The 26,166-nt window shown below is 45.1% G+C and overlaps 1 protein-coding gene across 9 annotated transcripts in view; it reads right to left on the minus strand.

The window, feature by feature from the left end:
- Positions 1–26,166, minus strand: part of CASZ1 (castor zinc finger 1) — a 298,840-nt gene that overhangs the window by 237,611 nt on the left and 35,063 nt on the right. For 8 of the 9 annotated variants that reach the window (XM_035120501.2, XM_060276240.1, XM_060276237.1 and 5 more), the window contains one exon: positions 2,035–2,174. The gene's annotated coding sequence lies outside the window, so the exon portion shown is untranslated. Of the gene's footprint in view, positions 1–2,034; positions 2,175–11,456; positions 22,544–26,166 lie in introns of those variants that run through there. The other variant, XM_060276235.1, reaches the window with a different exon arrangement.

Below are 26,166 nucleotides of genomic sequence, written 5' to 3' on the forward strand. Positions count from 1 at the left end.
CTTAAACCAGATCCTGGTGTGATGACCTCATATATTTTTTTCCTGTGCCGTGAAAAACAATTCTGGTGGTGGTGGTGGTGGTGATGGGGAGGAGACGAGAATGCTGTGATGTCAAGGACACATGCAAATTCTCCAGCATGCTGGGTGGGGAAGCTAGTTGCGAGGATGCTGATCTCAGCAACAACATGTTTGACAAGTCCAGGGCCCTTGGTTAGCACCAGGGCTGGCCCTGTCATTGGGCAGCGTGTGTCAGCTGGGTGGGAGCGACAAAAAGCAGCAACAGGTTGTTGAGAAGATAGGGCAGTGTGTGCCACGTGGTCTGCACTCTGCCGTGCTAAGCCAGCCTGCTGACCTCAGGTGCCAGGGAAGGCCCGTCCCACCACAAAGACAAAATAAATTCAGCTGCCAGTCCAGACAGCTTCTGTACTGTGATGGGAAGGGGAATCATCTTGTCCTTTGCCTCAGGCAGCAGATTGTCATGGGCTGGCCCTGATTAGCGCAGCTTCAGTCACAGGCTTTGCACATCATCTGGAGCAAGGCAAGCATTTCACTTTTCGAGATGGGTGGCAGGGCACTATCAACTTGTACGATTTCTTACCTGCCCTTCACTATAAGATTCCGGGGTGGGTTACGGCAACATAACAATGCAATATTAAAATGAGCTTAAACAATTTGCATCAGAAGAATAGGGTGGGTCTTAGAAATACATCTCAGCCGCAAAAGGCCAGGGGGCAAAGAGCTACACTATGAAGGCGTCAGATGCACCTCTGCGGAGAGGGAATTCCACAGCTTCCAAGAGGGAATTAAACAGCAATGTACACAGTGTAGAACATTTTGAGCATTGCAAGATGTATCAGCCTTAGGCAACATCAGAACTTCCCTTGAGCAAGTTTTGTTTATACATGGGGCTCTAACGGAAGAAAGGAAGCAGGCAGTGCTAAGGATGAACTAGTTTGAATTAATGAATTTCACCGAGTTAGTTCAAAAATCTCCTCAACTACACTGAAAGTAGTTTCTATAATTGCTAGGTAGATAGAACACGAATTAAGTCAGGAGTGGGTTTTTTGGGAGGGGGGCGGCTTTGAACGATTTCTAGTTCATCTGCGAGTTCATTCTCTTACTGGTATTTTTTACGCCTCCGACTCCTTGGGCCTTTAAGTGTAAAGATGACAGTTTTGGTGGGAAAATAATTAAACAATTCACATCCACTGTATGTGGGTTGAGGCCCAGATCAAAAACTGTTTGTGGGAAGAAAACGTCAAATCTTCACCAAGACCAACTAAGCAGACTGGTCCTACGTGGGCCAGAAAAGTACCAGGGAAGTCCCCAAATAGGGGTTCCATCACAGAAGGAAAAGGAAAGGGGGGGATCAGGCTGATTCCAAGCCAAAGGCCAGGCAGAACAATTCTGTCTTACAGGCCCTGCGGAAAGAAATCACATCCCGCAGGACCCTGGTCTCATGAGACAGAGTGTTCCACCAGGCCAGAGCCAGTGTTGAAAAGGCCCTGGCCCTGTTTGAGGATTATCTGACTTCCTTAGGGCCCAGGACCTCTAGAGTGTTACTATTTATGGACCTTAAGGTCCTCCGTGGGACATACCAGGAGAGGTGGTCCCGTAGGTACGAGGCTGCTAGGCTGCAAAGGGCTTTAAAGGTCAAAACCAGCACCTTAAACCTGACCCTGTACTCCACCGGGAGGCAGTGCAGCTGGAAAAGCACTGGTTGAATGTGGTCACGCGACGAGGACATTTTTGGACATTTTATTCATCCTCTGTTTTATATTTCAGCACGGCAGCTTATAGCTTTCTGAATGTTGGAAAAAATTGCTGAAGATTACTTGGAAGAACATGGATTGAACTGTGAACTGCACATGAACCAAACTATTTCCTTTGGCACATATTGAAGTAGAAATAGCTCCTTTTAAAAATGAACATCCCAAGCTCTGGATGCAGACCTACCTCAGCAGAGGCTTAAGAGCACCCTTGCAAGTAGCTGGAGCCACAAGATCTGATTGTAAGAAAAGAACAAGTTAGTACCTTGTATCCTGTGTTCCCTGGGCTTGAAATCCATTCCAAATCACACGTTGAGGAGGGGTGTCAGGATCAGTAACCCCTCCCAGGGTGCTTCAGGAAACAGAGTCTGATAGGTTCCCTATACTTGGTGGTGTCTCTTTGCCCTAAGGAAAGAGAAGAAAAATTATTTTAAAGTAGTAAAGAATTTACAGCCCCCTTTTTGAGAGCAACCTCCACACAACTGCTTACAAGTGTTTTTAAAAATCACAGTTCCAATATATAAACTTTTCTGATGCTGTAGAGAGCTGTCTGAATTTATCAGGTTTTATTTTACTTGTATACACAGCTTAAAAAATCTGTGAAAATGCCAAGCTTGTATAATATGCTGAAGACCCATATCTCCACTGTGGCCTTTTGATACTTTGATAGACAGATAGGTAGATTAGAGCTGTATTTTGGTGCAAATGGTGGCTTTTGGTGCAAATATAACATGTAAGAGAGATGTGCAGCAGGACATTTCCCATGTACTATACAGTATTTATTATTTATTTCTGAAAGTGCAGAATTCCGTGGTTATAGGGTTGTATCCAATGCTAGCCCTACTCAGAGTAAATCCACTGCACCGATGGACATGACTAAGGCCCATTAATTTCAGTGGCCAGGACTAAGTAGTTCTGCTGCTCCCACGGGACAGTTTCAATGTTGTAATAAACTTTTCAGGTAACAAAATATATGCAAAGGTGTTTGCATTTTTTTTTAAATATTGTAAGGGAAGCATGTGCTGTTTGGTTTTCTGATTATTAGTTTGCAAGTAATTCTATATTTCCAAACATTCTCATATATATCAGGGTGGTGGGCAACATAAACTCATCAGTAACGTTGCATCAACAAACACAAATAACTCTTGTTGGACTCCAGATCCCACCAGCATCAGCCAGCATGTTCAGTGCTTTGAAATGATGGGAGTTGTAGTCAGCCAATGCCCAGGAGGCTGTAGGTTCATGGACTGTACTTTTTCAGGTGAGCATCCAACAGCAGGGAGAAAAATACAGTAATAGCTTTTCCTGGTGCTGCTGGGGACACCCTCATTGCACTCAAACCCTGGTGCAAACTCACTGCTTCCAATGAATTTCTCCCTAATTCCTACCCAGTCTTCATATTCATAATCTCCCAAACCCAACGACCCACCTTGGTGATTATTATTTTTGGAGGGTGGGGAGGGAATATTATTAACAATTAATTATTATTGCAGTTGGAAAGCAATGTCAAAAGCCAAATTCAACCCTAAGAGAGGGGGGAATGTTCAAGAGAAAACACAAGTGTTTCCCGAACACCAACACGTGGTTTTCTTTTTTCTTCCGGGAGGAGAAAAGAAAGGGAAAGAGGAGGAGGAGGTAGAGGAAGAAGAAAAAAGACACGCAATCCGGGTTGTCAAGGCCTGACACCTATTTGCAATAGGTGTCAGGCCAAAGAAAACGCTGCCCGAAGAAGCCTAACCTCTGCAACCGGCAACCTCCTTTGTGTCAATTTAAGCAAATATTGTGACGTTTCCATGGCAATCCCTGTTTTGAATATCTACAACACACACTTTTTCTTTTTCTTTTTTTTTCTTTTTACAAAAAGGGCTTTTCCTGTTTGTGCTGCAGCTATAAAACCTGTAAATATTTTCTGCCTTACCGCACGTATCTCTCTAGCGATCTTTTTTGAAGAAGAAAGGAGTCGTTTTCTGCCTCCCACTAGTGTGTAGAACTCAGAGGTACCCTGTTTGGGACCTTCTCAAGGAACAAAACTACAACGTGTTTGGGTTCTTTGGCCCACCTAACACCAGAGAAACCTGCAACAGTCCTAACCATTTCATTGAGGAGGTCAGAACTGGAAATGCTTCCATGCGTCAGCCCATAACATACAGATAACCCTAATCCTAATTAAGAAGGAAAAAAGAAACCCATCAGCTCACAATAACAATACAATAAACATATTTCTTAATTTACACATAAAGATGCCATCCAAATGTACAAATAGGTATCCAAACGACTTTGGCATTTATAGAAAATACAGTACATTCAAATGTACCAAGGGCATTAAGGTCATCAGGCCATTGCAGAATACATGGCCAGTATTTGTTCTTCTGGGCTTGAAGTATAAGTCTCTCAGTAACAATAATCCCCATACTACAGGAGTGTAATTTAAAAGTACATAAACGTACGCAAACACCAAGGATTTCATCAAAACAAGACTTATATGGACAACTTCAGACCAAAAAAGGAAATATTACTGGACAAGCCCAAATCATATGGCTCGATGAGGCATTCCCAGGATTACACCAGCAGCATCTGAGTTAGTTCCTTCTTGTAGACATGGAATTCAGTATATCCAAAATATTAAATTTATGCTGAATCAATTTCAATTATAGATTGAAAGAAACATCCCACAAAGATACTAAAGTAACTTTCCATTATTTAGGCTGTATGGTATACAGTATTCTAACTCCTCATTCCATTTCCCCCTAAACTGTTGAACTTTTGCTTTACAAGCATCCAATAAACATTTGTAAATGATAGTCGTGGGTTTGGTTTTCTGTAAAGGTCCAAATATTACTTCTGGATATTTTGGGGGTGCTGAAACATTTAAAGCAGAGAGACCATAAATAGACACAGACAGGTTTTGAAATGGAAAATACTGCCGTTCGGCACTCATCGGTAAATGATACCTAACCCTCAATATTAGGAAAGTGTAAAAATTCTCCATCTATTCCTATCAGCTGATCTAATGTATAAAGGCACCCGGATGTAGAAGGCTGGCCTATTCTGATGTTCATTGGCTCTCCAGGAAATCAATCAAGGTATTTGATATCATCCAATTCTTGGATCTTTTTTGGTTTTATACTGCAGATGCCAAGAATGGAATCTGAGACCTTCCTACAGGAAGCTGCCTTATACAGACAAATCAAGAATCATCATTGCACTACATGGACCAAGAGATCTGATTCAGAAAAGGCACCTTCCCAGGTTCCTATGAGATGTTGAGGTCCTACACAACTAACCCTAGGCTTCTACCAGCAGCAAGGCAGTAGTTAAAAAAAAAAAAAGTAAACTGAATTTCCTGGCTGTAATGGGCTGGCGCCAGGCTCCAAACATTAGCCTAATGTGTTAACTTGGGGGAAGTCAGTTTCCTTTGGGATTTTAACATTCTCTGGAAATGTCATATCATCCAACGGGACTGTTTGTCCAGGAGACACAGTATTTGAGAGCTCAGAATGAACCAAGGGCAGTCAACGGACTTCGCTTTCCAGGAATGCAAATGTGTGTGTATTAAACACACAGAGAGGGAGACACACAGAGATCACACGCTTTTACCCCAAACGTATTAATCTGGGGGGGGGGGAGCAGTATTCTTTTGCAAACACTATTCTATCAAACACTATTCTATCAAGTCCAACTAAATTGCATCGACAATGTTCAATGTAAGACAAGGCGCAGAATCGCTTTCATGGAACGTTTGGGCCAAATCCACACATGCAGGAAGTATGACCACATAATCCTTACCAGTTTTACAATGCTATTTCCTCCTTTTCTCTCTCTCTCCAACATCTGATTTGCAGTTTCAGGCAGATGGGACAGAATACCTGCAGGGAGCTGCTCACACAAATAAAACTGCCCACCCCTTGCTGCTAGTATGCCGCCTGATTTACATATGTGACTGGAACCTTATAATGGGCAAATCCTGCAAATCATTTGCAATAGATGCAGTATTTAAAAGAGAGGACAAAGGGCTGTCTGATCACCTTTGTTAGATTAGTCAAGCAATAGGGAAGGGGAAATAATGTCACAAACTCTAAGAATGGGTTTACTTTGGGTTGGCTCTGTCTTTCTCAAGACAATGGAGAGAAGGAAACTTGGTGAAGGAGTAGGATTTACTACACCCCCTGTGCTGTCCTGGGTGAAACTGACTCTCTTCTAGGAAGATAAACGGGACCTACCCAAAGCAGAATTAAAGAAATAAACTTGGGGTGGGGATAATGAAAAGAAAGCCAATCCTGGTTGGCTGAGCAGAGCCAGAGCTGTTGTTCAGTTATTTGTTAGGTTGGCATGAAATCACCTTGGCAATATTCAGAAGGGAGATCGGCAGGAGAACTTGTAATAACTCACACAACCCCCGAATCTAAACAAGACATCAAACAAGGACAATGCCTGCTGCTGTCTATGGAATTTTCTTCACTGCTGGGGTGGGGGGGAGGTGCTTTTTAGGAGGGTTTGTATATGATTTTTAAATTATTATTATTATTATTATTATTATTATTATTATTATTACATTATCAATTTGATAATCTGACCCAAAACTGTGGAAATGTTCGTTTTGAAAAGGCCAATACAGTATTCACCTCAGGGTGTTGTTAGGGGTGGCCCAAGAGGCCTCAATCCTGGGTCTTTTGTGCAAGGCCCCTACATTATCCCCCCCCCATCACCAGTCCTACTCAGAGTAGACCAGCTGACGTTAATGGCCATGACCAACTGAGGTCCATTAATTTAAATGGGCCTACTCAGATTCAACCCGTACATGTTTTTTACTGCAAAGCACCACCTTTCCCCCCTTTTCTGCTCAGAGGAGAATTAAGCCCCGAGAACAAGAACCAACGCTGGTATTTCCTCCCTTGAAAGCCTGAACCTTAGCACAGGCATCCCCAAACTGTGGCCCTCCAGATGTTTTGGCCTACAACTCCCATGATCCCTAGCTAACAGGACCAGTGGTCAGGGATGATGGGAATTGTAGTCCAAAACATCTGGAGGGCTGAAGTTTGGGGATGCCTGCCTTAGCATATGCTAATTTGTGCTATGGGACCTGTGCCCGAAACTTTTATGCTCCTAGTAACACCCTTGATACACAACTCACTCAACTCTCTTTTAAAAAATAAAATAAAAAGATTTAAGAATGTGGTTGCTTGGTGGGCCTGGCTACCAATACGTGCACGGACAATTATGGCTTTTTGCAAATAAATAAATAAATAAATAAATAAATAAATAAATAAAGTGTGAGGAGAGGTTCCTTAATGGCTTTTAGCAAACGAAAGCTACCTCGGCAAAGGAAAAGGTCTATTACCGTCGCACTCTACTTGTAAAGTGTCAGGAAGCGCCAGGACAAGAACAGGAAGTCCCAACTCTACGAGACTGCCCCAAGTGGCGAGCAACTGAAACTGTGGTTTAGGGGCCATATTTCAAGGCATTAAAGTGTTCTCAGGCTCTGGACTAACCCTCTAGGGTGGCCATTGGCTTCTCCTGGGACTGCAAGAGGAGTGGGCTAGGGCACTGTGTGGGCAAAAAAAGCAAAACAGCCTTGAAGGCTCTGGGGTGCTATGGTTTGTTCAATGGCAGTGAATCCTGGTTTAGCCTCCTAAACCTGGCCTCTGCCCTTCCAGGCTACAACCCTTTCCCCCCAACATTCCCAGGTCCAGCTGTTTCTCCACCCTGGTGGTAAGCTTTTTGGAGGCTTGGAATTGATAGACCAGCCTTCCCCAACCTGATGTCCTCTAGATGTTGGGACTCCAGCTCCCATCAACCCTGATGGACGACCTTGCTGGCTGTGGAGTTGAGAGCCTAAGAACATGTGAAGGGAACCACAATGGGAGAAAACTTGAGACAGGTCCTTATCTGATCCAGCAGGGCATACGGTCTTCAAAGACAACCTCTTAAATGGCTCTGAGAAGCTTACAGGCAAAATGAGATGGAGAGAGCCATTGTATGGTTTATTTGGGGGTGGGGGTGGCTTGTCATCCTCTTGAGATGACAAAGGAATGATGAGAGTTGTAGTTCAGCAGCATCTGGAGACCCAAAGGTCCCCCACATCTGTCAACATTTGCTGTTCACCATGCTCTTCTAAACTTTTTTTTTTTAAAGAGTCATTTCGGTTCCAGCATGGCAGCCCATGTCCATCTACACAGAGCGGAGCATTTGCAAAAACTGTTTGCAACAATTAATTTAAAAAAAAACACAACTTCAAAAAATGATGAAACATGTGTCCAGAAACTTTCCAAATAGCTTCATGTTTTGAAGGTGTAAATGCTGGCACACCAGTTTGGCTCTGACGAAATACCAAACGATGGAAATACCTCACAGATAAGACGATAAAAAGGCAAAGTTCGTGGGAACCAATGCCTCCATACTACTCCAAAACAAAGTACTGTCTTGTTTATTTGTTTGTATGAACCATTCCCAATCTTGGATGTTTGGGGTACTAGAATTCCCGTCAGCTTCAGTCAACATGACAAACGGTTAAGGAAGATGAGAGTTGTAGTCTAAAATATCCAGAGGGCAACAGGTTGGGGAAGGGTGATTTAGATAAGCATTTTTAGGCCACATAGCTTTTCAGACAGAAAAGGGAAACTCTGATCCTTGTGGGATACCTCCAGGAGAAGAAAAGGCTAAGGAGTAAACCTTACACATATCTGGAGTGGAGTCCCTAAGGCAGCTGGATGGCGCCTTGTACGCCTCCTTCCAGGAACTCCTGCAGCCTAGCTGGTGCCAAACATATTGCTCTGCTTTCCTTTGGACCAGATCAGTAATATCTTGTCATCTGGGCAGCCCAGGACCTCCATACACACTGCCCAGGCTTGCACCCTGGGAAGGTCACTTTGGTGCTGCTAATGCAGCAGTCTCTGACTTCACCCCCAGAGGCACACTCCACTGTCACTCGAGACAAAAGGCGGTGCCAACAACAAGGAGCACCCCTGCATCAAGTCTTCCAGACAAAATTCTTCCTACAGCACAGATCATTTTCTTTCTACCATTTTAAAAGCAGACACGTACACTCACATAAACAAACACTGTGATAATGGGATGCTGGCTTGGGGGGGGGGGCTTTTGACCCATAGCTGCCAAATTTTCCCTTTTCTCGCGAGGAAGCCTATTCAGCATAATGGAATTTCCCTTAAAAAAAGGGATAACTTGGCAGCTATGTTTTGACCTGATCTAGCAGGGCTACATACCACAGTTTAAAAACGATATTGACGACCTAGGATTCATGCACAGGAGGGCAACATGGATGGGGTAAGAGGTGCCTGGAGACCAGTGCTTTTTTTTTCTGGAGGGAGGCAGAGGTACACATACCCCTAAACATTTTGTGAATCTAAGTTTAGCCTCATTGAGGGGCAGTATTTCAATATGAGTAGGAAAACGAGAGTACCCCTAAACATTTTTTAAGGAAAAAGGCACTGCTGGGGGTGGTAAGGAAAGATTGATGGAGGTGAGTGCGTTTAGCCTAGAGAAGATAACTGAGAGGCAACAAGAGTGCCACCTTCAAATCTTTGAATGTTGTCACATAGACGATGGAGCAAAGTTGTTGCTCCAAAGAGTAGAACCCAGAACAATGTGTTCAGTTTACAAGACAGCAGGTTTGGAAGAATGTCCAGCTGGTTTGGCAGTAATACGGGTTGCCTCAGAAGGTGATAGGCTCTCTTTGTTAAGAGATTGTTAAGTAGAGGCTACATGGCAACCACGTTACCAGGTCAGTTTCAAGGTTCTTGTAGTTATTTACAAGGTTTTTAACAACTTGAGTCCAAGATGTCTTAAAGATCACCTTATCCCTCGTATCCCAGCTCTATCACTGAGATATTCAGATGAGTCTTTATTGGTGGTCCCCTATGGCTCAGATGCATGGCTCGTAACCATCAGAAGACTTTCATTCAGTGTACTGGGCCAAAACCTGTGGAACTCCCTCCTAACTGAGATTAAACAGGCACCTTACTTGCTGAACTTCAAGTGCATGGCAAAATATTATCTCATTTCAGCAGGCATTTTAAGGCAGCGTTCAGATTCTATGATGACATTTCATTGTTCTAATTATCTGTATGGTAGGGTTGCCATATTGGTTGCTGAGCATTTTACGAAGACTCCCAAAGCTGCTGAGCTTTCTACGAAACGAGGTTTTTCAATTGACTTGCATCACCTTTTGGAAATTCCCCCTGGACATCAATTCCGCCTTTGAAATCCTGGTAATGTCCGGGAAAATCTAGACGTATGGCAGCCCTACTGTATAGTACATTTTCATATACACCGCTTAGACATGCTAATGAATGAGTGGTATATAAATTTGTAAATGCCTTAAAATGATTAATAAATAAATAGCATGTTAGAGAAGCAGACTTATTGGCACTGGAAAGGGTGGGCTATCAGATCTTTGAGGCCGCTTCCAGTGCTAGGATTCTATGCCATCCACATCTCACAAATGATTACCACAGTTCTTTGTGGGCAAATTACCTTTGGTGGCTAGCAGCTTTCATGGAATGAAAAACACTGGCCATCACACGTGTTACTGTTATTATATTTTTATTTATTCAAAGCAGTGCACATACTGTTCTCTCTTTATCCTCACAAGAACCCTGCAAAGTGGGTTATGCTGAGAGACTGTGCCTCAGTAAGTGCTGTGGCTCAAAAGGAATTTGAACTCTGGTCTTCCTGGCCTAAGATCAGCCCTGTAGCCACTACAGTGATGGCTGTTTGACAGAGAGACTATTTAGTGTCCTCGTTGATTGATGTGTACAATTCTACGATCTCTCACAAAACAGCATAGGTCAGAAAGGCTCTCCAAAAAGAAGAATGGGACTTAAGAAAGGCAGGCAGGCTAATGTGATCTCACCACAATCATTCCACAGCTTAAATTCCCTGTTGGCTGTTTTGCTTTCTAACCCCACCTAGAAAAAAACAGCAAGAATCCTTCAAATAAGACCATGGTGGAATTCAAAGGGAAACTCTTAATCCCAGAGGAGAATGGTGCTTACCTCCCAAAGTGAGTGATGCTGGGGCAAATAGATAGAAAAGGAGCTGCCTAACACCAAATCAGATCAGTCACCCATCCAGCTCAGTCTTGGAAAGGCAACCAAAAGAAAACTTAATTGTCTGCAGAAATGTTTACCACCCTGGCTAGGGCAGATGGAGGAGATACTAAGACTTTCCTTGTCATCAGTGTCTACCAAGCTAGCACTTAAATACAAGACTGATCTAAGCCTGGTATTGTCCTTTCTGACTTACTGTGGCTCTGTTCTCTTGTCACCAGGGGAGCCAACTTGAATAAAATGGGGGGGGGAGTACCCTGCATAACTGATCACATGATGCTGTGCATGCACACCATTTGAATGGCAATGCCCATCAACCTCAGGGGTCCCCGGCCCCCTCAAATATTTCATTTGCGGGCTAGAAGTTGACTCCTATGATTATCACTGAGCTATGGTCCTTTCCTCATCCGTTCCCCAGAAACCCAGATGTGTTGAGGCCCAAAGCAGACTAGGAAAATGAAGTTGCTTTCCTTTTCTTCTTAAATCTTAACCAACAGCTACTGTCTGGCAGAGAAACCAGGATCTGCAGCTCTGCCCTTGGCAAGCCCCAGTGAAAATGAAGACCCGGAGAAGCAGTTCCGACATAGGTGGGAGGAACAGCCCCCCCCCCAAGCAATCCTACCTGATGAGCTTGCTGCTCCTCTTGTTCCCCTGGGAGGTAGCTGGCAGCTCCAGAGAAGTCTTTAACACTATTTCCTGCCCTAAGACCTATCTCCTACTGTCATCACAACTCTTATCTCTGGAAGAAGAAAGCATGCATTTAAGAGAGATTGTTGTTGGTATGCTATCACATTGGAGCAAGCAATCCACACCAACCAGGCTAAGAGAGGAAGAGCCAGACTAAGAGATGTGGAAGAACTTTGCTTTCTTGATTCCACCACCCGCACCCCAAAAGGAATATTCTGCGCCACAGCAGGCTTGCAATCCTTCCGTTTATCTCCCAATAAAGATCAAGTTGCAGCAAGATGCCTATCTCTTCCCTCCTTTCTCAAACCAAGCTTTGTGACCCATTTTTCCAAAGCTGGGTACGATGCAATATGGGCCCTGGAGTCCTGGAGCTTTCCCAAAAAGCCAGGAGATTTTGCAATGATTACAGCAACAAAAAAGGGAGAAATAGAAAAGTAATAAGTGATCAAAGGGGAGGGTGGTGAAGCTAGAGCCCGTTGGGCAACTCTGCCGAAATCCTTCCTACACGTCTGGAAACAAGCAATGCTCCTGGTTCTCCTTAGGAATGTAGAAAGCTACCTTGAACTGAATCAGGCCGTTGGGTCTTCCCAGATCAGTTTAGTCTACTTTGATAAACTGACAGCTGCTTTCCAGGTTTTCAATTATGAGTCTATTCACCAGCCCAACCTGGGGAAGTTAGAGATTGAACCTGGGACCTTCTGTATGCAAAGTGGGTGGCCAACCCTTCCTCTAAAAGCAAATAAAGATTCTGCCCTTTGTGGTTCTGGGTAAAGGGCTGGCATAGCAAGCTGCCAAACACCAAGCCAGGAAAATAGGTCCATTTTTTCATGTAGGGACGGAAGAAGATTAAGAGCAGCAGTGGACAGGATCAAGGATGTGGTGAAGGGGAAGTATGTAGAGAGCTATCCTCTTGTCGTAGAACTCAGGGTCTTTTAGTGAAACCAGTGGGGAGCAGAGGCAAAAGAAAAGGGCTTCTTTGTGGGATGCATAGTTAACCTATGGAACTCACTGTCACAAGGTGCAGAGATGGCCACTGGCTTAGACAGTTTTAAAAGGTGATTAGGCAAGTAAGGTAAAAAAAAAAAAAGGTAAATGATCCCTGGACAGTTAAGTCCAGTCAAAGGTGATTATGGGGTGAGGGGCTCATCTCGCTTTTCAGGCCAAGGGAGCCGGCGTTTGTCCACAGACTGCTTTCCGGGTCATGTAGCCAGCATGACTAAACCATTTCTGGCACAACAGGACACAGTGATGAGTGCCTTTTACCTTCCTGCCACAGCGCTACCTATTTATCTACTTGCACTGGTGTGCTTTCGAACTGCTAGGTTGGCAGAAGCTGGGATGTAGCAACGGGAGCTCACCCCGTTGCACAGATTCAAACCACCAACCTTCAAATCAGTAAGCCCAAGAGGCTCAGTCGTTTAGACCACAGCACCACCTGCATCCCTAGCCAATTACAAAGAAGACAAAGAAGTTGGCTGATATTGGTTATGGCAGATAAAGAGAACCTGCATATTTGAAGGCACAACTTCACCACTGAACACCAATAGTCACTGGAGAATAAACAGAACAGAAGGGCTACTGGGTCAAATCCCTGCTTGTGGAAGAGCCATACTCAGTAGTAGAGCACCTGATTATCAGAAAGAAGGGTCCTGGTTCAATCCCCAGCATCTCCAGATAAGGCTGGTAGAGGTCCATGCCTGAAACCCTAGAGGGCAGCTGCTGATGGCTCAGATCAGCATATGGGAGTTATTCTTATATAGCTCAGTTGGTTAGAGCATGGTGCCAAGGTCACAGGTTCAATCCACATATGGGACAGCTGCATATTTCTGCATTGCAGGGGGTTGGACTAGATGATCCTCAGGATCCCTTCCAACTCCATGATTCTATGAAATCACCTATTTATAGCACCATGAGGGCCCCAGTCTTATTTTACTTTGGAGGAAGGGCCATAGTTGAGTTTGGTCTCTCCATCTGAAACCTTGGGGAGCTGCTGCCAGTCAGTACAGACAACACTGAGTGGATCAATGGACAGATTCCGAAAAGGGCAGCTCAGGTGTTCCTGTGCTTCTTTAAAGGCTTTCCATAGGAATTCGGTCAACCACATTAGGAAGCGGAAGAATGAGCTAAATGGATCTTTAGTTGGATTGAGTAGGGCTCTTCCTTTCCTCTTACATTCCAGGAGTTTCAATAACCACTTGCTCACAGTGCAGTTCTATAAGTGTTACTGAGCCATTGAGTTCAATGGGACTTGCTCCTAGGTAAGTGGGCACAGGACTGCAGCCTCACTCAGACAGCAGAAAGAGAAGGCGTCACGGGATTTGGTTCTTTCAGAATCACCATCCTATTTATAAGGCTGTTGTGCTGCCCAACTCCATAGAAGGATAATGACATACCGTAGCAGGATAACGACAAAAATTAAACAGCCCTATTGCAAAAGGATAGGGTCCCGCCCCCAACTTCAAAACAAAAATAAAATAAATGTTTAATGATTTTCCAAGCACACGCAGAGAGAGAAAACTGTTGTGCTCAGCAAATGGGGTGAGAAAAATATATCTATCTATCTTCATCCTACAACAAAATCCCATTTGATGTGTTGTGGCACGAAAGTGTTTTTCATTGCATTTTTACAGCATGATCTCATGTACCCTGCAAAATGGGGTACGCCCAAAACAGCAGGTATTTTATGGGATACATGCAGAGCAAATATATACACAATTAAGAGAAAGGGGGGGGGGAGAGACACAGTGAGAGACAGGGAGTAAGTAGTATTGGTAAATATTCAAATCAACTGGCAGCTGTGCCAGCTCCACTCCCTGGGAGAGATTTTATATATATATATATGCATGCAAAAAGTTAGGAGCCAGCAAAAATTTATAGGAGCCAGTTAGGGAGGAGAAACCAGATCCTTGACCTCTGCAGCAACACAGATGCCAATGACCACAAGATGCACAGATTTTTAGGAGCCGATGGCAACAAAAGACAGGTGTTGTTTTTTAATATCTCTGTGTATGTGGGCATATAATGTTCATCATCATAGTAGTGTGAAGCTGAAGGAGGAAAGTCCAAAGCCAAGTTTTTTCACTTATTAAGCAAAAGATAACCAGGACTGTGTGCATTCTGTGCCCTGCATAAATTATACAAATTAACTAAACTTGCATGAATGATGTAAAGCAAATATATTATTCTGCTACTAATTTCGTGAGAAAAGGCAAGGAGCTTGGGTAAGTCACGCAGCTCACTGTGGGATAGCACAGTGTTTCCCAACCTTGTGCCTCCAGATGTTTTGGGACTACAACTCCCATCATCCCTAGCTAGCAAGACCATTTGTCAGGAATGATGGGAATTGTAGTCCGAAAACAGCTGGAGGCACAAGGTTGGGAAACACTGGGATAGCAGATGCTGGCCATGCTGTTTCAAAGCTCTTTGCATCCATAAGGTCTAGAAACTTGGGGTGTTTTATTTTATTTTATTTTAAAAAAGAATGAATTCAGAATGGCAGCAGTCCACATCACCCAGATTGCCATTTGCCACAAATGGAGAGAACAGGAGTAAACTGAAAATGTTCCTTCTCTGCACGCCAGAGGTATTTGAAAAAATCCAACAACAGGCGCCATGCATTGCAGTGAAGAAAGGGAGATCGTTCCAAAGTCTCTAGCTTGCCTGACATGGGGATAATTCCCCCCCAATGCTGCTTAAAGAAAGTCCCTCTAAAGTATGATGGTTAAACAGATGAATGCATTTAAGAATGTAAACTCTTAAATCAAGATATACAGTATAAACAAGTAAGAACACATCAACCCAAGTGTCTTGGACTGGCCTGTGGTTGGAACCAGCCACACTTGCCGCCCCCAACATGGAGCCTGCAAGATGAGCCTGCTGGATGCCCAGTCCCATCATCTGCACATTTGCCACCTGATCCAGCAACATCTGGTCCAGCAACACCTGGAAGGCACCAGGCTGGGAAAGGCTATGCCAGAAACGTGATGATCTGCATCCAAGCCAGATACTGATGAGAGCAGGGCAAAGCAAGGTCAGGGGTTGTAGCCAACTGAGTTCTACTCAGCACAGTCCCATTGAAAGTAACAGCCCTGCATTAGTAATGGCCATTACTTTCAACAAGTCTGCACTGTATAAAACCCCAGGCCTCCTAGTTTATTTATGCACATGGAATTTAATTGCATCTCACAGTAAACATACAACAGTATGGCTTAATTTTACACTGATTTTTAAACTGTTTTTATGTCATACTATATTCTTTTATGCCGTGCACCACCTTTTGGCATTTTTATGCTCAGCGGCATATAAATTTGTGAAACAATAAAAATATCAAAGTCACTAAAAACAAACAAACCAGCAACAGGAGGCTGAAGATGAAAGAAGGCAGCAAAATGTTTTCCCCAGTACAAGCAAAAAAGTGATTTAGAGTCCTGGGTAGATTTTTTTTTAAGCCTTTGCCAGAATATCTGTCAAGGGCAGGCGTAGCTAATATGGTGCCCATCCACCCTAGCAAGCATGTCCAATGGTCAGGGCTGATGGTAGCCAAACTCCAGTGGTGTCAGAAGGTTAAAGGTAAAGGGATCCCTGACCATTAGGTCCAGTCGTGACCGACTCTGGGGTTGCACGCTCATCTCGCATTATTGGCCGAGGGAGCCGGCGTATAGCTTCCAGATCATGTAGCCAGCATGACAAAGCCACTTCTGGCGAACCAGAGCAGCACACAGAAATGCTGTTTATCTTCCCACTGTAGCGGTTCCTATTTATCTACTTGCATTTTGACATGCTTTCAAACTGCTAGGTTGGCAGGAGCTGGGACCGAGCAACGGGAGCTCACCCCGTCACAGGGATTCGAACCGCTGACCTTCTGATCAGCAATCCCTAGGCTCAGTGGTTTAACCCACAGCGCCACCTGGGTCCCTTGTCAGAAGGTTAAAAGAAGGTTATTCTGTGAACCGCCCTAAGACCTCTGGGTATAGGGTGGTATAGTAATAATAATAATAATAATAATAATAATAATAATAATAATAATAATAGGACTATTGAGCTGTGCTCAGAAACAGACTGGAAACTAGTGAAGTTGTTAATAAACAACTGGCATCGTAAGTGCCCTTTTGCCTTGCCCTGGGTCCACCTTCTCAAAGCAGATTTCTGAACTAACTGAAGTTTCTAAGTAGTCTTCAAGCACAGCCCAACGCACAATGAACTGCAGTAGTCAAGATCAGGAGGTTTCCAGAGAGTGAACAGGTTTTCTCTGTTCCAGAAGGGTTCAGTTAGCAAGCCAGCCATACCTTGCCACCCAAATGGCAGGCTTGGATCTAAACAAGCAATCTCAGCCTGCAACCGTGACTCTTTGGGCACTGGACAATGCCATCTATCTTCTAAGCAGCAAGAAAGAGCTCCCTGAAAGCTTTTATATTGGCCAGGGAGCATTATTAGATTCTTTCTGGCCTGCTTGTATTCAGGTGGCTTCCTTAACTGGTGCAGTTCCCTTCTCTGATCAGAGTTGGGTGGTAGAGCAGAGGTGGGAATCCTGCTGTGGGTGCAAGCTCTGACGGCATTCAGACTCCGCAGCAAGGGGGAAAGAGTGGGTCCGTCATTTCAACCTACACAATAAAGATCATTAAAAGAAAAATCATTTTGGGTTGCAGCCCATTCTAGTTCTACTCAGAGTACACCTAACTTAGGTAGCTTCATTAATTTCAGTGGGTTTACTGTGATTATAACTTAAGTAGATACCGCCCTGTCTCAGAACCTGATCAGCAGAGGACCAATACTTTTCTTTACCTTTTTACCCGCGCTGCCAACGCTGACCTCTTTTCCTCTTCCTCACGAATCCCTTTTTCTGCTTAAACACTTGGAGAAGTTTATGAAGCCAAAGAATAAAAAATAAAATAAAACCACCACCAACACAATAAAGGGCGTGTTGCCACAGGGAGACGGGGCAGCCATGGAAACCGCCAGCCCTTTGAGTGAAGCCCGTGTGAAAACACGAGCTTTTGTGGAACCACCTTTATCGTTATTATTTTAATGGAGTCACCAAGGGAATAAATAAAAAACAAAAAGAGACAGAGCGGTGCAAATACAAACATCAGCTACTCACACATACATGAAACCCAGGAAGTAGTTGTCAAAGTCTCTCTGTCTCTCTTTCTCTCTGTGAGTGTTCAAGTGCTCTGCATAGCTAGGAATATGGACAATGGTCCAACTCATAGAAAGATCATAGAATCAAAACATAACAACACAACAATAAAGATAAGAATGTAAAATAAGGTCAAGCATTGATGGAAGGAAGTCATATTTTAGTTTAAAATCTGTTATACCGGTAAGTATAAGGCAAGGTGGTGGGTGGGAAAGGGGGGGGAGTTTGGTTTGGTGTGTGTGTGTGTGTGTGTGTGTGTATTTGACTTTTACTTTCCTCTGTATTTTTTTTGCATTTTTTTGGTTTTGGGGGAAAAAAGAAGAAAAAGAAAGAAAGAAAGATCATAGAATCATCGAAATGTAGAGTTGGAAGGGATCCTGAGGATCATCTAGTCCCACCCCCTGCAATGCAGGAATATGCAGCTATCCCATACGGGGATCAAACCTGCAACCTTGGTGGTATCAGCACTATGCTGTAACCAACTGAGCCATCAATTCCCAGCTTCCAGTTTAAAGACATTTTGTTTGGAAAGGCGGGTATAGTGAAGGCCAGCTTGAGTTCTGCAAGCTGGGAGGGGCACCAGTGTACTCTCAGATTTACACTTTTACAATGGACGATTAACACAATCCAGCCCTCGCCAATCTTGTGCCCTCCATAAATTTTTGGGCTTCCATCTGCCACAGCTAGCACAGTTGTAGGAATCCAACAGGCAAATTCTGAGCTAGGGATTGAACTTCTGTTGCTCTTAAGCCATCAGACAGTGAGCAACTAACATGGAAGCAAAGAAGCTTGGAGCTGCCTTGATGATGATCATCTGTTTATCCTCAGATGATCCAAGGAGACAACAGGAGATGAAGCGTGAATGACTTGTGCTTCCTCTCCTCACCTGAACCTCAAAGTGATTGGGTTGAGTGTTTCAAGCTGGGGCTCAGTCTGGAAGACCCAGGAATCAAGTCCCACCTTTTCTGCAGACTCATTGGGCCGCCTTATTTCTATGAACACCACTGATCCTTGCAAGGGAAAAACCCGGAAACCACCGTGAGGCACTTTGCAATCCACTACACAAGAGATCAGCCAAAGTGCATACGCTCTGCCAGGTCCATACATTACTGCTCAAGCATGTAACTATACAAACTTAAACAGGGCATGCCCAGTTAAAGCAGACAGAATTGCATTGTACGCTGATGATGCAAGGCTCACAAGACCCTTCCCATGCACTCACAGCTACAGACATGTGTGCAACTGGAGCACACTAGTGTTTCACCACTGTAAAACAAGTCAAGTGCCTATGAGAGAGGCAAGTCAATGGCTCTCATACAGTGGGTTTAGGGACGCATCTCTTCCCCTTCACACTTCATGCATTGACTGTGGCACACTGGTGTGTTCCCGGGTTACCATGTAAAAGTGTGAAACAACTAATGGAGACAGATATAACACAACAGTCAGCAGGTTTTATTTCACAAGCAGGACCTGATCACAATAATTCAGTAGAACTTCCTCTTTGTATACGATTACTAGGCACTGTGCAATAACAAAATTTACCCTTCTGGCAGGCTTAGAGTGTTGAGTGTTGTACATAAGAAGAGCCCTGAAGCTGGATCAGACCAAAGGCCCACCCAGGTCAGTATCCTGTTCTCAGAGTGGACAATCAGATGCTTGTGTGAAGCTCACAAGCAGGACCTGGGGGTAACAGCAGTTTCCTCCCCATTTGCTTCTTGTATCCAGAGGCACAGGCCTCCAAGAGCGGAGGGAATACCTAACCCAGTTTAACTAGTGTCCCTTGCCAACCTTCTCATCTGTGAATCTGCCTACTCCCATTTCAAAGCCATACAGAAAGAGACCAATGGACAGGAGCCTGATTCCGGGGTCAGGCCAAAGGCCCATCTAGTCCAGCATCCTGTTCTCAAAGCGGCTAACCAGATGCCCACAAGCAAGACCTGAGTATGACAGCATTCTATCCACTTGTGGCTCCTGGCAAGTGGTATTTAGCGGTGTGCATCCTCTGAGAGTGGAATAAGGAAAGAGAAAAGGATGTAAGGAGTTGAACCAGCACAGAAGATATGAGCAAGTGGCTTCAGAAGCAAAGGTGGTTGTGGCAGCGAGGAAAGATGTGCGAGAACAGCTAATTGAGAGCAAGATCCTGAAATGGAATGGGTTCCCAGTGCTCAGATGCAGGGGTGGCAGGGCAGAGTTGTTCTTTTGGGGCAACTTTTGACTCAGGAGGGAGATGAGAGACGCGGGCAGCATTCCTTGACGGTTTTACCAAAACCAACAGAAAATTCCTGAGAGGCAGCAGCTGCCAGCTCAACCGAACCGAGAAGCTAAAAACAACACAGAAGTGGAGAAAAAAGGTGTGCCGTGTGACCAGATACTGGGCTCTCCAGCCCCCTGGGGGAGGAACAAGAAGGGGGAGGCGGAAACAGGTGCGGACAGAGGGATACAAATCTAAAGTTTCTTAGAGAGGAGAGACAGATATTTGTATGCGCGCACAGAACACGCATGATTGACTGCAAAATCCTAAGGAGGACCCAGATGCATGGGAGGAGACACCAGAGGCCAATACCTCGCTCAAAACTCTCCCAGAACTTCAGAATGCAAATGCTACTCAGTGGAGTCACTGCAACCCTTAAGCCAGAGCTTTCCAAACTGTTTGAACCATGGGTTGGATTCAATGACTCTATGGTTGCATGGCATTCATGAGACAGAGAGAACTGGTTGTTAAGCAGACTGTAAGCCACACCAGGTCTGCAACTAGGGCCCTCAACAGAAGACCTAGTGCCAACATGTGCCTTCATTTTACCTTCTGAGATCTAGGGTGCCCACAAGCAGGACAGGGCAGGTGAGCCTCCAAGAACTGCACAGAAAGAGGTTCAACCTTTGCTGAAATGCCCTCTTCTATCCAACCATGGGCTCATCCACACTTCCATTTGTGCTGAGTTTCTAGGCTCAGGTGTGGGATTTCCAGGTTGTGTACAAGCAGGGGTTTTTTTGTTTTTGTTTTTGTCCTGGTGCTTTCTGCAGGGGAAACCCACATTTTATCGCTGAACTGCAGCAAACAGCAACCTGCACAAAATTGCTATTTGCTTCAATTCAGTGGTAAAAATGCAGGTTTTTCTGGGGAAAGCACCAGGACAAAAAAGAAAAAAAAAACATGCTCGGACACAGACCTGGAAATCCCGGAGCTGGGCCTAGGAATGCAGCACAAAGGGAAGTGTGGATGAGCCCTATCAGAGGCGCAAATATTCTATTTCACTTCCTTTGAGTTTGGACACTTCATGGTTGGCATCTTGTTCCATATTCCCTTGCACGGAGTTCAAGAGGAGGTGGTTGTTGCCTTTGACAGAAAACAATACACTCTATCCAACTATTTCTGCCTCAGAGGGCTAAAGTACCTGCAGTTCTAATTCTCCAAAACCACCTGACCAAAGCATAAAAACTGCTTGATTTTCCAGCAGGAGTTTTAATGTAGGAAGCTACCTTATACTGAATCCATCTAGCTCAGTGTTGTCTTCACTGACTGACAGTGGCTTTCCAGGGTTTCAGGCAGCAGACATTCCCTGCCCTTCCTTCTCTGTAAGGGGAAGAGGAGTCCCTCAACCTCACTCTTACTAGACAACAGTTCCCAGGATTCTTTAGAAGAGCCCATGACTGCTTAATGTGGCATCATAGTGCTTTAAATTTATAGAACGGATGTGGCCAGAAACACATGTGCTAGGACCAATGTGCAAATCTGGATTATACGGGCAGAACAGAGAGCAAGCTCAAGTCAAGCCACTGGGAGCTCCTTCCCACTCTGGGCATGTGTGGCCCTGGGCAACCAGAAAATGCAGAGAGCTAGCTCAGTTCAGAGGGGCTCAAGGCCCCAGAGGCTTCAAGTGCCAGAAAGGCTGGGAGCGAGTCAGCTGTTCTGGCATCGACCTCCCAAACTCATTCAAATATTTCCTTTTCTTTTTTTTAATTTAATGTCCCCCATAATTCATCTGTCCCCAAAGATAATCAATAGAGCCCGTAATGAAAATTTGAGCCATATTTTACAATTCGCTTGCAGAAGAAAGGACCTCATCAGCAGGACTGGCCTTGGCTTCCAGCAGCGCTACCTCCAAACCAATCTGAGGGCTGTTTCCCTCTCTCCCACCCATGGCTCCCCGCCTTCACAGAAGCTTCTTGGCCTGCCTTACATTGGGGGGGGGGTGTCCTCCTCCCATCACCCTGTTTATCCTGAGAGACACAGCACCACTGCTTCAAAAGTGCATGAGATGATGACTTGGGGACTTACTATCACACAATAGGCCATGCAGAACAAAGGCACCAGCAGCCAGTGCTGGTCAGGGAGCTGCCTGAATCAGTCAGACCATTATCTGTCCTTTTAACCCAGTATTGCCCACACTAGTGTTATAAGAATTTTGAGGTCATATATATATATATATAATAATAATTGTTCATAAAACATGTACATGAATGTACAGGCACATGTCTGAAGCAGCACAGGAAGACAGGCCTTTCTGACACCATTTTGACTCTCTCTCTGACCAGGTGTTCCTCTGCAAGGAAGAAGGGGGGTGGGGGGAACCTTCTCATTGTCTCAGGAATTAAAGTGATAACCCTGGCATCCTGGTACCTGAGTGCCAGACAAAAGGGTGTGATTAACTTGGCTGGGAAACAGGGAAATGTAAATATCTCTCAATTTTGTTTATTAGGTTTTGGGGGCAGGGGGCAGGGTCCAGACTGCTCAGATTACTGCCACCAGACCTCCCCTTTCATGATGTACCTATGATGAATCTAGGGAGGGGGGTCTTGGGCTACACCCCTTCTGTGACATATGGATGATGCTTCTGGGGGGTGGGCTGAAACCAATTTCAAATTTCTTTTTAAGGGCAAGACACCTCTGTTTGGGGTTCCTTCCTTGTTCTCCTGCGCGAGAGGAAGGACCCTGTTGCAACAGTTTTTATTCTTTAATAAACTGTACTTTGCTTTTGACAGCCTTAGTTTGGTCTCTGTCATTCTACGGCCAGCGGCAACATCGTGCCTGCTTGCCTGGATCCTTGGGCTCTCCCTGGGTCAGGATCCATTTCTCTGGGTTCATAGGAACCAGCTTAAAATTTTACTTCACTAGAATGGCAGTGGCTCTTTAGGGTTTCAGGAAGGGGGTGTTCTCAGTCCTACCTACAGATACTGTGTATCACTACAGGTAGGTAGCCGTGTTGGTCTGAGTCGAAGCAAAAATAAAAAAAATTCTTCAGTAGCACCTTAAAGACCAACTAAGTTTTTATTTTGGTATGAGCTTTCATGTGCATGCACACTTCGTCAGATACTTCAGATACTTCGTCAGATACTTCAGATTCTTCTGAAGAAGTGTGCATGCACACGAAAGCTCATACCAAAATAAAAACTTAGTTGGTCTTTAAGGTGCTACTGAAGAAATTTTTTATTTGTGTATCACTAGGCACTGTAACCACCACATAATAACATGTAAGATGAGCTAGCAGGATCAGACCAATGGCCCATCTAGTCCAGCATCTCATTCTCACAGTGACAAACCAGATGCCTCTGGGGCGCCTGCAAGCTGGACACGAGCGCAACATCACCCTGTCTGCCTGCAATTCCCACCAACCGGTATTCAGAGGCATAATGACTCTGACAGTGGAGGTGGAACACAGCCATCCTGCAGTTATGCTCTATACTCATTGTGGTGTGTTCATCCTGGATTGCTGGGAGAGCGCCCTTCCCTTCAGACGAAGGAGGCTGCTTTCATATTGCGTTGAACCATTGCTTAATCAAACTCAGTTTTGTCCATACCAGGAAACAACCAACGTGGTGCTCCTTAGATCTCACCACTGGGACTCCAAGCTCCCATCAGACTCAGACAATATAGCCAATAGATGGTGGCAGTTGGAGCCCAGCGGTGTCTGAAGATCTAAGGCTAGGGAAGGCAGCCCTGAGGGAAAATACAGCCCTTTGGTTTCCATTCTCATGTTGACTAGAGCCAGGAATGCGGAGCAGACAGAGAGTTGGAATTGTCCACGAACACCTGGATCCAAATCCTTGCTCAGCCATGGACCTCTCTCTCCCTCAACCTGACCTACTTCACAGGTTTGTGGTATGGATAAAAGGAGTCCAAATGTGCAAATGGACCCCCACCTCAGCAATCTGGAGCAGGAGTGGGGAACCTGCGGCTCTCCTTGGGTGTCTCCAGAAGTTCTTGGGTTGCGACTCCCATCATTCCAAACTCCTGTGCTTTGTTGGCTGTGCTGACGGGAGCTGGTTTCATTGATATAGATCAGGGATGTCCAACTGGCTGATCCTGGTAGATCGTGGGATCCTTATCGCGTACAAAAAGTTATTGGGGGGAAGTAAAAAAAAAACTTTGTGCAATCCTTCCCCCCCCCAAAAGCTCAAACAACTCTGGGCAATCCACCCACCCCACGCATGCTTCTCCTCCCTCCAAAGACAATGGGTAGATCACTGCCAGTTTTTTTATACTGGGAGTAGATCACAGTCTCTTGGGAGTTGGACATGCCTGATATAGATGCACAGAGACACCTAACTCCCATTAACAACTCTAAGAATGTGGGAGGAGCACAAAGACACTATCAAACCTGGCCCAGCTAAACTAGGTTCCCCATGGCTGCTAGTCCTCAAGAAAACAGAACCCAAAACCAGCTGAAATCCCCTCGCCACCACTGGGCAGGGAAACTGGGACTTGCAGCTTGTTTTGAATTCAGGAGTGGGGTGTGTGTGTGTCCCTGGTAGATGGCGTGAAGCAGCCACTTTGGGCCCCAGGCTCGGGCTGTTTTGTGACTGTCTCTGTCTCCATCCAATCTCCTTAAATGGCCATCATTTCATGCATCATTTCAGACAAAAAATGAGCCTCTTGAATCTTGATGCTCCTGTTTCTGTTCCTCTGCACCCCATGACAAGATTAGGAGAGATCAGAGATCATATCCATCTAGCCCAGCATCCTGTTCTCAAAGTGGCTTCCCAGAAGCCCCAGAGGAAAGCCTGAAATCAGGGCCTGGATTCAAGAGCACTCATCCCGCTAGCAATTCCCAGAAAATGATGTTCAGAGAACATAGCCATAATGAGTAGCAATATTGGCAGCCTTATCCTCCACTAATCAGTCTTGTTGCCCCAGATCTCAAGATGCCCTGAAGACTGATGACAGAAAGGAAGGCAACCTTGTTCCTGGAATGTCCCTCCACCTTGGGATTCCCAGAAGCAGGTGGTCCCTTCCAAAGGCCACAGCATATTTCACCATCTGAAGCTGCCAACGTCCGGAGGGAGCCAGAGGTAACACAACAGGATTTTCATTTTGCTGAAGCAGAATGACCAAAGCACAGCAGTCAGGGAGTTGGGGGGATTTATAGCCGTTAAGAGCAAAGGCAGCAGAAGCTATGGCAGAGAATCACAGCATGGCGAAGATATACAATCCAGCCGCATGGTGCACAGGACAGCCACGTGGCACCGATTCTCAGGGCACATGAGAACCCCCCTAACAGCCCCCAACAGTGGAAGAAGAATGAAGGGGAAGCTCCAGCTACTTTTCTCCATTCCTGGCTCTGATAATCGGAACAAAAACAGACTCAAAGGAGGGAAGGTGCATGGGATGTTCTTTCCACTCCTTGGATCTGGTAGCTTGGCCCATGCGCAATATGGAAGGTGGGAAACCCAAATTTACATAACCCCTCCTGCATCACTGTTACAGTGTCAGCCACCAAGGTCACTACATGTTCTTTCATGGTTGGTTGTTCTTTTCACACAAGCCACACTGCCTAACAGTGGTATGAATCACTACACAAAAGATATAGCACAGACACTATTTGCAGCACTGTTCGAAACAAAGACGTCAAGAGATCTATAACTCAAGACAACAGCTCTCACTCCCTTGCCCTGGTGTGCCCAGGATGCAGATCGTCATTAGGCACAAGACTCGAAACAGAAATCCTTCGAGATCCCCAGGAACAAGATCCATTGTTCAAAGTGACATGTTGGCCTGCACTTGGTCCCCAGAGTGAGCTAATTGCTTCTGCTTGTCTCAGAAGCCAGAAGATGCTTCACCGAGGAAGTGAGTTGGTACCCAAGAGCAAAGAGATTGTGATCGTGGCTCTGGCACATGATGTCCAAGGCACACCAGAAATGCACAAGGGCATCCCTTGGAAAAGCAGTCTACATGGGGAGATGGCAATGGCCTAACAGCAAAGCACCTGTTTTTGTAAGCAGAGGGTCCCAGGTTCATTCCCCAGGTAGGGTTCGGAGAAGCTTCCTGTCTGAAACCCTGGAGGGCTGCTGCCAGACAGCGCTGTGCTAGGTGGACCATTGGTCTGACTTGGTATAAGGTAGGAAGGGAAGGAAGCGCTCCAGGATCTCACATGACCTTGCTTCCAAGAAGCCTGTGGGCCCTCCTGCTCCTTTCCCAGATATATATATCTACAGTATATTCCTGCGTTTAAGACTACTTTTTAACCCAGGAAAATCTTCTCAAAAGTCGGGGGTCATCTTATACGCCAGGTCG

The sequence above is a fragment of the Zootoca vivipara genome, chromosome 6 (genome assembly GCF_963506605.1).
Source record: "Zootoca vivipara chromosome 6, rZooViv1.1, whole genome shotgun sequence".
NCBI classification, from domain to species: Eukaryota; Metazoa; Chordata; class Lepidosauria; order Squamata; family Lacertidae; genus Zootoca; species Zootoca vivipara.